At 45.2% G+C, this 15993-nt stretch overlaps 1 long non-coding RNA gene across 1 annotated transcript in view; it reads left to right on the plus strand.

The window, feature by feature from the left end:
* Positions 1-3173: 3173 nt before the first annotated feature.
* The window catches only part of LOC125749445 (uncharacterized), a 32658-nt gene continuing 19838 nt past the window's right edge, over positions 3174-15993 (plus strand). Inside the window, exons 1-4 of the long non-coding RNA XR_007399922.1 lie at positions 3174-3338; positions 12567-12665; positions 14004-14080; positions 14270-14338. This is a non-coding gene — a long non-coding RNA (uncharacterized LOC125749445). The remainder of the gene's footprint in view (positions 3339-12566; positions 12666-14003; positions 14081-14269; positions 14339-15993) is intronic.

Consider the following 15993-nt stretch of genomic DNA (forward strand, 5'->3'; position numbering starts at 1 on the left):
CACTCACACCCTCATTTCAGCCAAAAGTCTCCTTCTCCCTTATTTCATAAGGCTGGGTACATCACTAAAGCAGCCACCTCCCCCATCCCCCAGCCCCTTCTGATTCACTATATTAAGTTCACAACACCTGCTCACCCTATACAGGTAAAGACCGGGGGGATTCTGGGTAAAGGCAGCCGAGGTAAACCCCACTTTGAGACCCAAGCACTTCCAGGTCTCCTAGACATTATCAGCACTTACGCCTGCAGGTTTATACAGTAGAACACAAAGAGAACGGCCTCCCTGTTCAGGCCGAGTCAGACATTTGAAAGCAGGAAGGGTTTTCAATTAGCCTCCAATAAAGCAGGATGCTGGGATTACCAGGCTCTGTAAGGCCTGGGGCAGAGAGCCCTGGCTTGAGTTATTGTTTAGTTGATTAATTAGTCTGCCCAGGAGATTTGTGGCTCCGCGCGTGTCTAGGTAACGCGCATGCAGAACAGAGAAAGCCTTCAAAAAGTGAAGCCTTTTAGAAATGCATCCGGGCAATACGCAGAAACAGAAGCCAGTACTCCTGAAAGGCTGTGGCCGTGCAATTAAATGCGAGCAGCAGAGGTCCGCTTGTCTGACGCGGGTTCTCTCTAACGTCTTATCTGATAACATTGGCACTTTCTTGCCTGAATTAAGCTTGATTTTTTATTTTTTTTTGCTGAAACATAAGTTAAAACCTTGACCTGTTTATCTTTCAGTTCCTATTTCCACATATTTAATGTGCACATTTATATATTATTTTTCCTTTTTTTTGTAAGGAAAGCAATTTGTTTCATTTCACGTTTGTGTACTTCATGAACACCATGTGTCAGGTTTTATTGTTCAAAATGAAACCCTGATTGAGTTTTGCATCAACTCGATTTTCTAATGCATGGAAGCGTCGCAATTTCATCCTTTGCACCAAGGATTTTTGTGGCATGTTGCAGCAAATGCATCAGTTTTGATTTTAAAGAAGACAAATAGAGATACTGGAGGCGCTGTGGACGCCGCTTTTACAGATTTTAATCCAGCGTGCGTTGGATTCTACTGGAGATTCTGCATCCCTAAAAGTGACCATAGCGTGTGATCTACACGTGTGATGGTGATGGACAGGCCCTGTAGTGGCTACATGGGTGGAAAACGGAGTGTTGAATAGACACAGCCTATTCCTATCTCCATAATCCATGTCTCATAAAAAGGGGCTCACACCATGTAGCTCTGCATTTTGCTTTGTGCGCGTGTGGATTTAGTCTATTCCTCCGATGTCTTCCTCTCGTATGCGGTATACAGCCATGGAATACGGATGCATGTTTATTTCCTGATGTCCTATATCTTCTGCTTGGACTCCAAGTATGTTTTTGTGTAAAGCGCAAGAAAAGTAATCAGCAAATTTGAAGCAATTACTATAAGCCAATTTCTCGAAACCATAGCTACCTGTTTGTTGTCAAAATCCTACCCCCCCCCCCCCCCCCCCCCAAAAAAAAATACTAGCACATGAAGAATTGTTATTGACTAGAAGAGAAGAATGGAGCTGCTCAAAGATCACAGAGATCAGCAACAATCTGTGAGCATTTGGGCCCGAAAACGATTCGCTTTGCCAGATATAAAGCACCAGGTTCCAGTTCCTGGAAAGGCAATTCTACTGCACTTTTCAAAAAGACACTTATACAGATATTTCATTTGGATGCACCTTTTGTATAAAGGACAAATGTAAAAGTGCAAATGAATGGTGAAAGGATAACTAGCTAAACTGCAACATAAAGGGTGGTCTGAATGAACACAAGGTAGGGTTCATATTAAAATAATATCTCGCATGTACATGACACAATGCAGGAAATTTCATATGTATTATTTTAAAAGCTCTAACGGTCGGCTGCAGTAATTTTCCATTTATCTCCGGTGAAATATCCGAGTGTATACGTATACAAAATTGTGAATTGTTGTTAAATAAAGTATCACCTAAACCGATTATGTAATTCGTGCAGAATTCTTGTCGCCTTAAAACTTCGGTAACAATTTTTTTGAAGAACAACGATGAGTACTGATCTGCTTGTAAAAATCATTGCAAAATACCACCAATTCTATTTATTCGTCAGCATCCGAATGGCCTACAGTTTACCAAATCAAATATACATAGGAAATACTTACGTGTGTATATGAACATCTAACAATTACATTTTGTTTTAAAATCAATCGAAATTGCCGAATGATAAAATAATATATATATTTTTTTTAATGAATTTACACCATTGGTACTGAGTCAGTAATTGAGAGACGCCCTCTGCTGATCAGAAAACGAATCACCATGACAGTCGACATGGAAAGAGTGAGAAATCGCTCTGTTTGCAGACAGATTGACCATTTTGAATTGTTCTTACACACCTACATGCATGTAAGCGGATATAGTTTAGCAAGACTCCGTTATCGTTATACAAAATATTAACCTTATGCCCTATGCAATAGGGAGATTAGCAGCAGTGTTCCATTTAAAACGTTTTTTTCCCTGAAGCCTAAGGTTAAAGGCGTAGATATGTTTATATCCGTGCACGTTATGCACATGTAGTTTCGTACCGCAGCGCAATGCCAATGTTAACTAGCCCTTTTTACTTATACATTTGCATATTTACGTCATTGCATTATTTTGCTTTCAAAAGAACGGTTGTTTTTGATAGTGATTTATAAACGTCGATATAAACGTGACTATTCTTTTAAATATAGTCTAAAATCCAGCACTGATTTGCTGTTTGTTTCTAAACACCTTCATTTAATGTTTTTACTGTTTAAAGTAACACTAGTCTTTCTTTAACGCTTAAAATGAACGGGAGATTGTCGGATCATTATAAGCGCACAGAAGAGCTGTGCTGGCGGGGGCACCTGTTAAATCCTGCGCCTTTCCATCGCTATTTGACCGCGAGCATTAGAAAACACTTCGGGAATCGACAGCATCCAGATTAATTACACAGCCCCGTTTTTTTCTCTCTCTCCCCCCAGCAGGTAATTGAATCCGTACGCATCTGGCTCCGGAACATTTCTACATTTTACTACGGCTTTGTTGTCATGATCTGGTTGGAGTGATGCGGTTCTGCGCTCCTCTACAGCGCCTCCGCCCCCCTCTCCCCCCCACCCCCCATCGTACCGCCCGCCCCGCACGCATGTGTCCGAGGGCTTGCGGGACAGCTTGCGTGTGAGAGAGAGGCTGCGCCCGGCCACTCTTCTCCGTCCGCGGCGGGGCAGGGAGCGGAGCGGCGGGGCGGGCGACGGCAAATGCAGCGCAGCCACAGACCTTTAATCTGCGGCAGTTCCGGCTCCGGCAGCGGATGCGCTCGCCCAAGGTAAACGGATCAAGTTTGCATTTGAGCGGAGCCGGCCGGTGCCGAGTGCTGTCTCATTATCAGGGATGTTGTCGTCCTGTTATATCTCCGTTTTGTGTGTTTTCTGTTTGTGTTTCCCCGATATTTTAAACGGGCGCCTTGGAACCGTGTTGTAATTCTAGAGTTTGGAGGGGAAATTATTTCTTAACTGTGTTAGTAGCTGCATGTGTCATTATGAGTAAAGTCGTGAATTATCTGAATTTTCGTTGGATGTGCGAAAACATATAAGAATTCATGTCACTTATTCTGTTGTGTGTTAGTGTCATGTGTACACGCAGTAGTTAAATAGCGCCGTTTTCTCCCGCAAATCCTTCTGTTAGTAACAAAATTGACATTTTGACTTAACCACGAGAAAATTTACATACTTAAATAATGGAAATACTTTTATACGTGTATTAGCTGTACATCTAGAACAGTCATACCCGTATTTGCCTTGTTCTTCTTTGTCAGGGTTCATTATATTCTAGGAAATTAAATGTAAGAGTGCGGGTTGGATGTCTTAACTAGATAGGGAAATGTTAAGTGGATACCAACGGCATGATAGAGGTGCATTCCGAAGTTTAGTTAGATTTTAACTACGCCTGAAAAATATTTTAAAATAATGGAATAAAATTTGAAATCAATAATTCACCTTTTTACCGGAGAGGAAATATATTGATGATTGCACCTGTTTCGGCTCTGGTTCAGTGGTGCTAAAAGGCTGAAAACCAGTAAACCCACCAGTAAAGCAACTGACTGGCTTCCCGTCAGTTTATTGGTGTACCGAGCAGGCAGCGTGATTTAGATGCCCCGGAGATGGGGGCATTCATAGCAGGGTGCAGGTGACACGGAGCAGCGGAGGGGCGCTAGATGGGGACAGAATGGGGACAAATCTGTACGACAGCCAGTCCCACCGCAGTATGCCGGTCTGCAGGAAGGGCGGCGATCACGGCCATGGTAATGACACGTTAAAAGGTGTAAGTAATAACGCACTTTTACAGCATTAACGCAGCGTTAATCGTCACTGAGCCGCTGCATAAAGCAGGTGGCATCGATGCCACTGAGACTTTCTTTAAACTTAGTTTTGCGCTGGACTCCTGACAGTGTGTAAATGATTCATTTTTAGGTTGTACATTGACCTTGTAGATGCGCTCTCGGTATTTCACCTTGACCGGTCCTGCTAGTGGAGCTTGAAACAGGTAAATTAATCTCGCATCTGTGCCGTGATTTATTTTTTCGAAGAGGGACGGAAATCTCGGATGTCGGTGATTTTTGGGGATGCCAGTGATTTGTTGTTTGTGTGTCTTGTCTGTCGTCCGTGGCATGTCTTTTTATATTGATTGTCACTAGTCCATTCACAATTGTTGCCTTCTAGGTAAAATCACGCATGGTATATTTGATTTATTTGATGGCCTTAATGTAAATACACCGATTACGCAATTAATGCCACTGTTACGTTTGACCGTAATATATTGTTATATTAACCTTAGTATTTCATTCAAATAGTTAATAGTTGTGTGTATTAAGTAATTGTTTTTCTACGAATAAGGTGTGGTGTATGTTGCGCTATATGGAATTTAATTCTATTAAGTATTATATCATTCATATGCTTGAAATATTTATTTGAATATATTATAAGTTTTTTCGAAAGTTCTTAATACGTTACTTAAAACATTAAGTAGCACTTCGACAAAATAATAAAATATTAAATGTGGTATTTACAGGGAATATAAAAATAGTAAAAGAACAGATGATTACAAATCAGGCGGAACTCAGTTCTTTCCCCTGTTTTATGTGGCATTCACGAGAGGATACGGCAGATGGTGATATAATTCATCCTGCAGCCCAAACTCCTGTGTCGCCCTTACCGTCTTTCATCTTTTAAAGTCTTTTTCAACCGCAAATCATAGCCTACGTGCTGCTGGACATCTGCCTTAGTTATGCTCCCCTAAATTATAAACAAGGCGCCATTGTGCCGAATTATACTAATATTCCAGATACATATTTGACGTCGTCTGCGGCGTTTAATGCGAACGGCGCACTTAAAATGACAAAAGTTAATGCAGAAAATCACAGCGATATTGAATAGGTTATGGAGAATTGGATAGGGTGTACAAAAGCCTTTCTTTTACATTGTTCTATAAGATTGCATATAATTTATTTAACTATAAAATGGTTGGTAATTTAATTTAAAAAGCATAATTTGCGTCTTCTTTTGTTAATAAGAGATAATATATTTCATAACATGCTTAGGTGTGGGGCCATATGGGGGCCATCTGGTTGTATGTAAAAGTCTCAGGAGGGCTGGGTGTTGTACATTTGAGAGACAGCCGGATTGCAGCCGATGGTATCGCGTGCAGATCAGGATGACGATGAGGGGCTGCATTCTGAGGCTGAGCCACACCCTGGAAAAATCACAGAGATGTGATACCAGTGATGGTCGCATAATGGACACGTAGAGGATTCCCCCATAGCCGCACTGGCCAGTGGACAGCAGACTTGGTCGCAGTGTCCAGTGCTCCCAGTACAGGGCATCAGAGGAAGGTCTGTTCCTTAGAGGGTTTCAGAGGGTGATATAACTGTCATTCGCCTCCTGGTCATGCTGGTCTACACTGGTCCAAAAAAATGTTTTTCAAGAACAAGAATTTTTTAAAACTTAAAAAAGCTGTATTAAAGCCCCTAAAATTTTTCATTATTAAGCATCATTTTTCATCCAAAGCCCCAAACTGATCCCATTCCTCCTCCTACTCTGTGGTGCAGACACACCCAGCTAACCGCATGCCCCCCCTCCCCACTGCAGTGGCCCCACAGCCCATGTTGCCACCTTCTGTCGATGCCAGCAGGGGGCACAGTGGTTCGGGAGCCGAGGTAAATGTGAGGACAGGGCTTTAAACCTCAGTGCTCCTCAAATTCGAGTAACGTAGTGGTCAAGGGAGCAGAATCACCACTGGGAACGGTTTGCGGTCACATACAGTGATATTGCCAGGCTATATAACCAACTCTGAAAGAGCTGTACTGCTCAGACGCATTCCTGGGGTGGATCATGGCTCCCGTAAGAGAGAGGCAGGCTCCTTCACCAGCCCCTAAATGCAAGGAGAAAGACTCAACTGCAGCTCTTAATTGCATGTTCCTGGCAATTACACCTGATGTCAAACACAGAGGACCTCTCCACTCTTCCCCATGGCTGCTCCATACATGTATGCAGCTGCACTTCCAGGGTGGTCTAGCTTCCCTTCCACCATGAGAGCTACTAGCTGAGGTGGGAGAACATGCTGATTCCGAGAAGTCGCGGAGATGGTACCATGCCGATCGCTAACGTCTCTGAGAGCTGTGGCCCCGCCCACGGCCAAGAGCCTATCGTTAGAATCTCACACCGCAGGAGATCCGAGGAAGGCGTCCCCGATTCTGCGGCACTCCGCAATTAGCACGGGAAAATGAATGAGGAACTCACTCCCGCTTATTCATTCCATTCCAGTGATCTCCGGTTGTCTTAAACTCCCATTTCTGCAAAGACGGCGCCTGTGATTTAAGGTGTGAGAAACAGGAGCAGACATCGTCTGTACCACAGTAAGCCATGAGAATAGAAGCGTAAGGTGCCAGCAATAGCAGGGACAGATGGCTTGAGAAAGAATAGTAATGTAAACAACAGATATGGGTGACGTTTGTGAGCAAAAGCAGTGGCCAGGAAGTGTCGGTTTTGGGAAGAGACAGCTATAGTGAAAGCAACAGACGGGGTCAGTGTTGGGAACAGTGTTATAATAAAAACAACAGGCAGTGTCAATAATAGGAACACATAGTGTTGGTGAAAGGAACAGACAGTGTCAGTAATAGTAACATGCAGTGTTGGTGAAAGGAACAGACAGTGTCAGTAATAGGAACATGCAGTGTTGGTGAAAGGAACAGACAGTGTCAGTAATAGGAACATGCAGTGTTGGTGAAAGGAACAGACAGTGTCAGTAATAGGAACATGCAGTGTTGGTGAAAGGAACAGACAGTGTCAGTAATAGGAACATGCAGTGTTGGTGAAAGGAACAGACAAGCTTAATAAAAAGGAACAGACAGTGTCAGTAATGGGAACAGGCAGCCATAATAATAGGAACAGACAAGCTTAATAAAAAGGAACAGACAGTGTCAGTAATGGGAACAGAGAGTGTTGGAAAGGACAGTTTTAGTAATAAGTATAGACAGTGATAATGAGACAGCTGGACAGTATAACAGACAGCGTCAGTAATAACAGCAGATAGAGGAGTGGAGTGTCTCTCTAACTCTCAGACTATTTACATCTAGATGCTCAGTCTCCGAAACAAAGCAACAACAAGATAAATCATGAAAGGATTCAATACACTTTTAATGGCATGCCGTACTATTCAAATTCGAATGAATACTATTTAGATAAATTTATCATGTATCGAAGTGTAATTCACCTTTGAAATAGAACATTCAAAAGAAGCCATTGCATTTATTTTGCAATGTGACTCAGGGTAACTGAAATTTATCATAAGATCTTAACGTGAGAAATGTTATGTGTAATCCTGGCATGACGGCTGCATCCACTGGGCTTTTCTGCGCTTTGGCTAATTTCCTTCTAAATTCGAGCCAGACTGGCGCGTATCAAACAATGCAGTTATTTCGTAGACATTTTAGGCCAGATTTCCAGTGTGAATCGGTATTTCTTTAGTCCCTCCTAACAGTAGGTAGTGTCAGTAATAGAATCAGACAGTGTTTGCAAAAGAACCAGACAATGTAAGTAACAGGCGTAAACGGTGTTCAGTGATGGCGACAGACAACATCAGTAACGGGAGCAGGCTGATGTCTCGCTCGCGTGTCGAGGTGTGTCTGTACTGAGTGCCGCAAGGATCCCGTACCTGCGGAGGTGTTCACCTTAACTTCCCCCTGGCTAATCTCCCAGCTGCAGTGTAATGAACCCTGACAGTATACATTTGGGCACAGTGGGTCTTTCTGCTCTTAAACACACTGCGAGCGTGTTCCTGCTGGACCGCTGGGTTTCACACGCTTTTGTGGGGCACCTGCTTTCTCTATGATTCATTAAGTTCTATTGAGATGATTGTAAAAGAGAGTGATGAAAATATTTCTGCAGCTACACTGTCATCATATAAATCGTTGTGCTGCTGTGGTACATTCTGTTCGGAATATGGATCAAATGTGTGGCCAGATTACGTACCTGGTTCACAGCAAATGCCAGGCCAAAAATATGTGTAAAAAGAAATAGAAAAATATGGCACGACGCTGCAGTTAACATGACGATAGAATTAAGAAAAAGCATCCCTAAAAATCAGTGGTGGAGTATTTCTGAAGACGCTCACTGATGGAGGCCCGGTGGCTCGTACTGCATCCTGGAGAACGGCAGCTTCCTAATGAGATTTGGAGCTCTGAGCCTAGCTATCATTTGACTATCATTACGATGCCTCTTCTGAGGGAATCTTCAAGGTCCAGGTTTCGCTGCTGGCCGCCGGGAGCAGGGAGGGCAGTGGCGGAGGAGGAGGACGGGCCTGTGGTGTCGCATGGCGGTCCGCGGGCGTCTCCCTCTTCATAAACGCCGTTCCACCAGGAGCTCTGGGCCCAGCCCAATTAAAATAAATGGCGGCGCGGGCATCTTAGGCCGGTCTCCCCAGCGGAGAACAGAGCCTCGCGGAGATTGTGCTGGGGGGATGCTGCTCCACGTTCTGTCCTTTTCGGCGACGCCAGACAAACCCCAAAACGCTGTTTTCAAAGAGCCGCAAGCTGCCTTTTAGCGCACTGTGATCGAGAGCTTTCAGTTCCTACACCTTTTATTCACTCTTATAGTCATTTAAGTGCCTCTTTTATCAGTGCTTTTCAAAGGGGGGATGCCAGGTTCATGGAGCCATAGATGAACCATAGTCGCGCAGCCGGGGAACCTCATAAATCGTAATTCTGAGATTGTGTCACTGTTAGTACAATGAATTTAACATTCCCAACCAAGTAAAGACATCATAAATGGTATCCTTCAGCATGAAAGGGAAAGTTCAATTCAATCTCATTTCCATTCAATTTGTGTTTATATAGTGCCTTTCACAACACAGGCTCCCCAAGGCACTTAACAGGAATGTATGGCAATCCATTATTACAGCATTTAAACAGAACATGAAAGAGGAAAAGGGAAGATGGAAAGAAAGAAGGCAGAAGACACTGGAAGAGAGGAACCAAATTTCAAGCACCCCTCCCCCAAGCTATAGAGTTGTTATAAAGTTAAAACATCCCACACATCTCTGTTCCTCATTGTTGCCATGGAAGCGTGGCAGTATTGTTTCGTATAACTTCCATCTGTGTCCTTCACGTTCGGTTCAGCATGTTGAGTTTTGCATGCTGGTTGTCAGAACGAATCTCCCTGCTGTGAGATTTACTGTCTTTAAATCGCTAATGGAGAAAGTGCCCATTCCGTCATATCTCAGCCCTCCGGTCCGGAATCTCACCCAAGTCCAGCTGTCTGCAGGAAGCCCTCGATATTAATATTCTTTTTTTCCCCCAAGCTAGCTGTATTTCATGATTGAAATGACACAGTGGGTTGATGAGGGTGGTGGGGGGCTGGGGGGCATTAGCAAACGTTTTCTTTTCGAACAAGTGAGAAGATTTGCCGCGTGCGTCTTGACTGTTTATTGACAACTCTCCTGCTAAGATCATCGTTTCATTCACATTTTAAGGAGATGGTTCCAGGCCAAATGAAGATGCCTGCTGGGACATTTTCAGGGAACGTTGTGTCTATTCTGGGCACCTTAAACTGGGCCATTGCACTTAGTGCGGTACTGAGACGCCATAGGAGACAGAAAGCAGTTTCTGAAGAAAAGAGAAAAAAACTACATGTGCTAGAGGTCTGAAAAGGAACAAGCCTGCGGACGCAAATTGGCTGCACAGAGTCTTTGTCAGTCATGAGGAAACTTAAACAGACTCGTACACGTTACATGTATACATACAAATGAGTAAAGTATTTAGGGGGTTTTCAAACAGAAAAACATGGATAAAGTAAATGTGCCAAGCTGAAGAGTGTTTCTGAGTGAAATGGGTGTTGCGGAATTTGCTATAAAATGGGGGGGGGGGGGAGTTCTCAGAGTGGAATAGAAAGTACAAATGGGTCTTTTAAAGCGAAAAGTGGACTAATGCGTCCTCCTGAAGGATGAAGTGCTCCCGTGCACTTCTGGCACTGCGAAGTCGAAGAGTCACTCTGAGCGCTGCTACCCATGAGCACGGCCAGCAGGGGGCAGCGTGAGTGAAAGGTGGGCAAGTCATCGGGGGAGTCCAGCCACTGTGCTCTTCAAGCCCCAGGACAATCACAGACTGCTGCTTTTACATCACTGAGCTGTATAGAGCATAACAGGAATTAAGCAGGCAATGGAAACTCCAATGTTAATTTAAAAGAATAATTTAAATAAGTTAAATAAATTATTTACGAATAATTTAAAAGAATAAAAGCTATAGAATGCATATCCTTTTTTATTTCATTGTGTTGGTGTCTCACCGAACTGGAAGGATCCAGCTGCTCTGGTCTTCAGAGTCTGGAAAATTCCGCTTCCCAGCCTTTCACATACATGAGTTACAGCGACGGCTTCAGTCCCTGCATTGTGCCGTGCTGCAGCCCAGCACGTCCCTCTTACTGGCGAAAATGGTCTGAAGGCCCAGGCAACACCAGAGCAGGGTCTGAGTCTGTATGTCGGTCAGTGTATGGAGCCCCATGAATGAGGGAAGGAGTAGATCAGTTTGTGCAGCGCAGAGTAAATGGGTGAAGGTTGGAGAATTATGGTTACGAAAGATTCATAGCCACTGCCACGGCCTATTCCTTTGGTGCTCGATCTGAAGGGGGCTCTTCGAATTAAACCAAGAATGAAAAGTGCCCTTGGAGCCAGATTATCCTTGATATTTAAACAGTTATGGGCAGTTTAAGTTTCATGCAGTCTCTATGGTAGTTCTGGGTTCTTTTAATTGTTAAATATCTATTTTAATGTGATCAGACGTCGGTCATAAATATTCCAAATTTCCCATAAAAGCGTATAAAACAGACGCCGTTTCATTTTCCTTTGTTTCGAACGTATACGCAACGGCGCATGCTAATGTGAAACTCGCGCGAGTGCTTATTTGGTATCCACTACCAATGAATAAATCTACTGGGATCAATACTTCACATCTCCTCAGTCAGAGTGTTCTCCGAAGACTGTGCCGCTTATTCCTGGCTTCCTGGATTGGCTCTTTGCTGGCGAGGTAGCACATGGGGCCTGCTGTACGCGCTAACAAAGGCTACCATATGGATGTGAGCACTAGCCAATGGTACCACATGGGCTTTATGCTGAGCGCTAACCGACGCAGCCACAAAGGGCTGTCCGTCAGGCACAGACCGTGGCGGCCAGTGCGTCTGCGTTCAGGCCCAGGCTCCCGCGTGGCCTGCCCGTCCCCGGGGAGCGCGGTGACAGATGTCCCTTATTTGTGAGTACGGGGATGGCGGACTCTGCCCAGCAGGTGAGCCAGCTTGTCTTGGCCACACTTCAGCTTATGAAATCACTTGCCGAGTGAAAATCCCCCCCCCCAAAATGTTAAGCAGCCATTTCCCTATCTCCTCAGGAGGGTCGCTTAAAAATCCAACAGAGAGATTTCTCGTTTATTTACTCTCTCCCCCCCCCCACCTCCCATGAACAGATGGAATTCACGCAGGAATCTGGCATTTTCAGCCCGAACAAGGGCTGAGATGCAGGCAAGGCTGGATGCTTACGTCAGCCGTGGGCCGCCGGGCACCTCGGCGTTGCGGGGAATGATTATAACAAATGAAATCTTGTTAGTGTCGTTACCCGCGTGTTGTAGAAAATTGAGAAAGGCCACTGACTTCCTGGCTCTCAATTAAATGGAGCAGGAAAATCCCACAGAGACGGGGAATTCGGTGCAGTGGCGGCATGAATTTAAAGTGTCGGATTAGTGTTTGATGCGAGGCCTGTTAGATTGCCTGTTTGGGGCCTTTAATGGCATGGAGATAACCTTGGAGGTGGGAGGGGGCTGGTACCCTGTGGTGGGGGGCGGGGGGGCCCTGCCATCTTAACATTCAAAATACCTGCTTGTATAGACAGGCTGAGCATGTTATTTCAAGCTCTATGAGGCCGTTTCAGAGAAGACAATCCATTAAGTGTAATCGCTGCACACAAAGCAGCCGAAATGCTCCCCGACCCCTCATCGCTTCCGCCCTGTCTCACACAGAATGGCTGCCGTTTGTCCGGCTGGCTGCCACAGGAGCCGGAGCCCGGCATCAGACTGCCGGTTTGTGACCGACGGAGCCGGTGGCGGATGATGCTGCAGGTGAGTGTCCCGAGTCCCTGGGGTGGGTTCCGGCTTCGCGCAGTTCAAAGTGCTTACAGACAGAAAGCGGAAAACCGCTGACATCGCTCTCATAAAACCAGCGGCACTCAGGGTCTATGGGCGGGCAAAGCGTTCGCTTAATTTCGGCTGTTCAATTTTCATCTAAATTACATTTACTCAAACTCACGCATGCGTACTTTTTTTAATTAATCAAGACTGTGCCAGTAATGACAGAATCTCTCCCTCTGTGCCTCTCCTCTCCCATAAATCCACCCAGCTGACCCTTTAAGAGCCCTGAGTAGGCTGTCGGTCCAACTCGGGCCAGCTGGGTTTCATTAAATGGGATCTCTGTAAGCTCAGGGCTGGATTCCGCTTGCCACATTCGGGGGCGAGGCACCCAAACCCAGCCGGGTGAGATTATCCCACCTCCTGCTGACTCGCTTCAGCTATCAAGGTTTTTACCATCTGAATTAGCTGTGGGAGAGACAATGCTGCCTCACTTTGCCACACTGCTAATACATTTTTAGTCATTATTCATATCCAGATGAACATGCATGCCTGAGAGGAGCGTAAAGGTCAAAGAGTTCCCAGCGGGAACCCTGCAGTTACACCCCTCAGCTACCGGCTTAAGTGACATCGTTCCAGCATAATATCCTAAACCTTATAAATGGGCCGACATTGTCAGTCAGTGTGAGTAAATGAATATAAATGACCCTATTTACACTGGAACTTAAACTGCGTTCCTGGCTTCAGATAACTAATCATAATGACAAACGTGATAAACAGCTACCTTCTGCTTCAAGTCGTCCGCCGTTTTACTGATAATTTATTTTAACATGCCCATCCTGTGTGACATGAGTGGCACTAATTAAAATACTCTAATCACAATTCATCTGTGGGATGGTGAGTCTGTGTGCCTGTGATCGGAAGATCTCCGGTTCAAACCCTCGACCTCAGCAGAACAGTCACGTGTCTCCGGGCCCTCGAGCAAGGCCCTTAACCCCCAACTCCAGTGGTGCCGCAGGTTGGATGACCCAGCACTGTGATCCCCAAGCCTGCTCTCATCTGTATATATGTCTGTGTGTCTCACGGGGATCAAAAAAGGGAAGCACTCCAGTGTACCTGTGCTCATACTCATCCTTATGTGCAAATAAAGGATTTAATATCAGTTTAGTAAAGATCATCAATTACTTACCTATTTACCTAGTTGGGGTTTTTTTCCTTCGCTTCCCCATCCTTGCCCTGACTGACATCTCATTGCCGTCTTCTGTCATAAAGAGACGTGTGAACGGCTGCTATTAGGTACATTGTGAAACGAGTTCTCCAAAAATTCCTTAGATGGACTAACAACACAAAATGGAGGGAGGTCCATTTCTGCTTGACTGACGAACAAGAGCGAGGAGACCTTCGAGAAGGTGAGACCGAGCGTGCGGAGGAGTGGTGCAGGTGCAGTGATGTGTGGAGGTGTTGTCTGGGTGCGGGAGTTTGTGGAGGTGTTATCAAGGTGACATTGTGCATGTCAAGGTACCTTTTGAGGTGGTACGCACGTTCCACTGCATTTCTGCAGGTTCTCTATGGGTGACAAAATCCCATTCGTGTTTCAGAAAAGACAGCAGTAAAAGGAGGGATGAGTCATCTGTTGAGTTTTCCCAGATGCCATGGAAGATCAGCAGGTAAGAAGATCATTATTTGCCATCAAACTTTAGCAACAATAAATTTTAAAATAATTAAACAAAAAAACTGGACCTTCTCAATGAGCCACCCCAGATAACCTAAAATCCAACATGGGAACTGGGATGAAACCAGAGCGCAGTTTCAGCCAAGGCCATCAGTGACCAGGCCAGCCGGTCGGCATGCTAATCCCATAGCGTTATATACACCATGTAAAATCCCTCATTTCATCGACTAAATCAAGACGAGCGCAGGGGTTGATCTGGCGGTTGCGAGCCAGACTCGTCCATGGAATTCGGCCAAGCAAGTGCCCTCGCCGGTCTCATCCGCCAACAAGGCGGCACAGGAAGTCACCAGCCAAGACAGGAAGCACGGATGGGTCAGACGGGTCTCAGGACATGCAGTTCAGTCACCGGTCACTCCCAGAAGCACATCACAATGAAACCGGCCATGTAACTGAACACTGCCCGAACAAGCACTTCCTCTGGAACTGGTACATCTCAGAAATGCAATTAGTGGTCTTCAAATTAGGTGCAGGAGTGCAGTTTTTTTTCTTTCTGTGGCAGCTATTTATTATCTGGGGACTTAAATATCTCGGCCCGTCTGAAGAAATGCGCTGAATCTTTCCCAATTAGACCCCAGTTTCAATGCTGGATCTCGGTAGTTGCAGTGGTCTAAGGGAGATTCGGCAGGCAGCGGCCATGGACGCACTGACTGTGTGTGTATTTCCTTGTAAAAAATTTTCAGCCACCGAGATGGGAAGGCTGGACATGTGCGTTTTGGACAGGAGATTATGTTACGTGTGGCAACAGGGTGTCGGGATATAAAGAGACATTTGTCAGTTTCACTTTGAGATATGAGCTACAGAAAGAATAACGTCTTTTCAGCAGTGGGAGGGGTGCTTGTGTCACGTGTCTGGGGTCTGGCGTTTGTCGCAAACAGAGGTTCCCAAAACCTACCTCAGTACCTATGCTTAAGTGTCACACAAAAGGTTTAAGGTACTTTCATCATTGATGGCTATTCGCGGACATTCCAGATGTGGGCTTCTCTCCAGGTTCTCCGGCACAGTCTGGTCTTCTCAAAGCCATCCAGTGACCGTCCAGCTGTTGACACGTTCCAGAACCTTCCACACGTGACAGCGCATGGGAACATTCATATGATGAGTGGTTATCAGAGCTCTCAAACGAGTTGGTCATCGCAGCTGTTGTGCAGTCGTTAAGCAAGCTCCTCATCTGTGTTTTTCATCAAGCTGCTTTTCACAGCCTTTATGTAAGCTTATTACGATTAAACAAGCTGGTTGTCATTCACTTATTGGGGCAAAGTATCTTCTGTAAAATCACAGCTCAGGGAGGCAGCCAGGCTCCGGAATTGCGATTCCTGTTGGTCTGCAAGCATCCAGCAGGTGTTATGGATTAAGGTGCACTGAGGTAGCACAGGGTGACTGGAGATCACATGACATACAAGGATAATTGGATTGCTAAAAAAAAATATATATCAAGAGAGGACAAACACTGGTGAGTCAGAGGAATGGGCAAAGTAGACATCAAATGGGGGAGGAAGAGCTGTCAGGACAGAATGACAGCAAAGACAGGGAATGGAAATGCTAGGGCAGATCTTAGTCTGTGTGGAGGGGAGGCAGGGCTGCGATCGACACCAA

This window comes from Brienomyrus brachyistius, chromosome 9, assembly GCF_023856365.1.
Source record: "Brienomyrus brachyistius isolate T26 chromosome 9, BBRACH_0.4, whole genome shotgun sequence".
In the NCBI taxonomy this organism is placed as follows: domain Eukaryota; kingdom Metazoa; phylum Chordata; class Actinopteri; order Osteoglossiformes; family Mormyridae; genus Brienomyrus; species Brienomyrus brachyistius.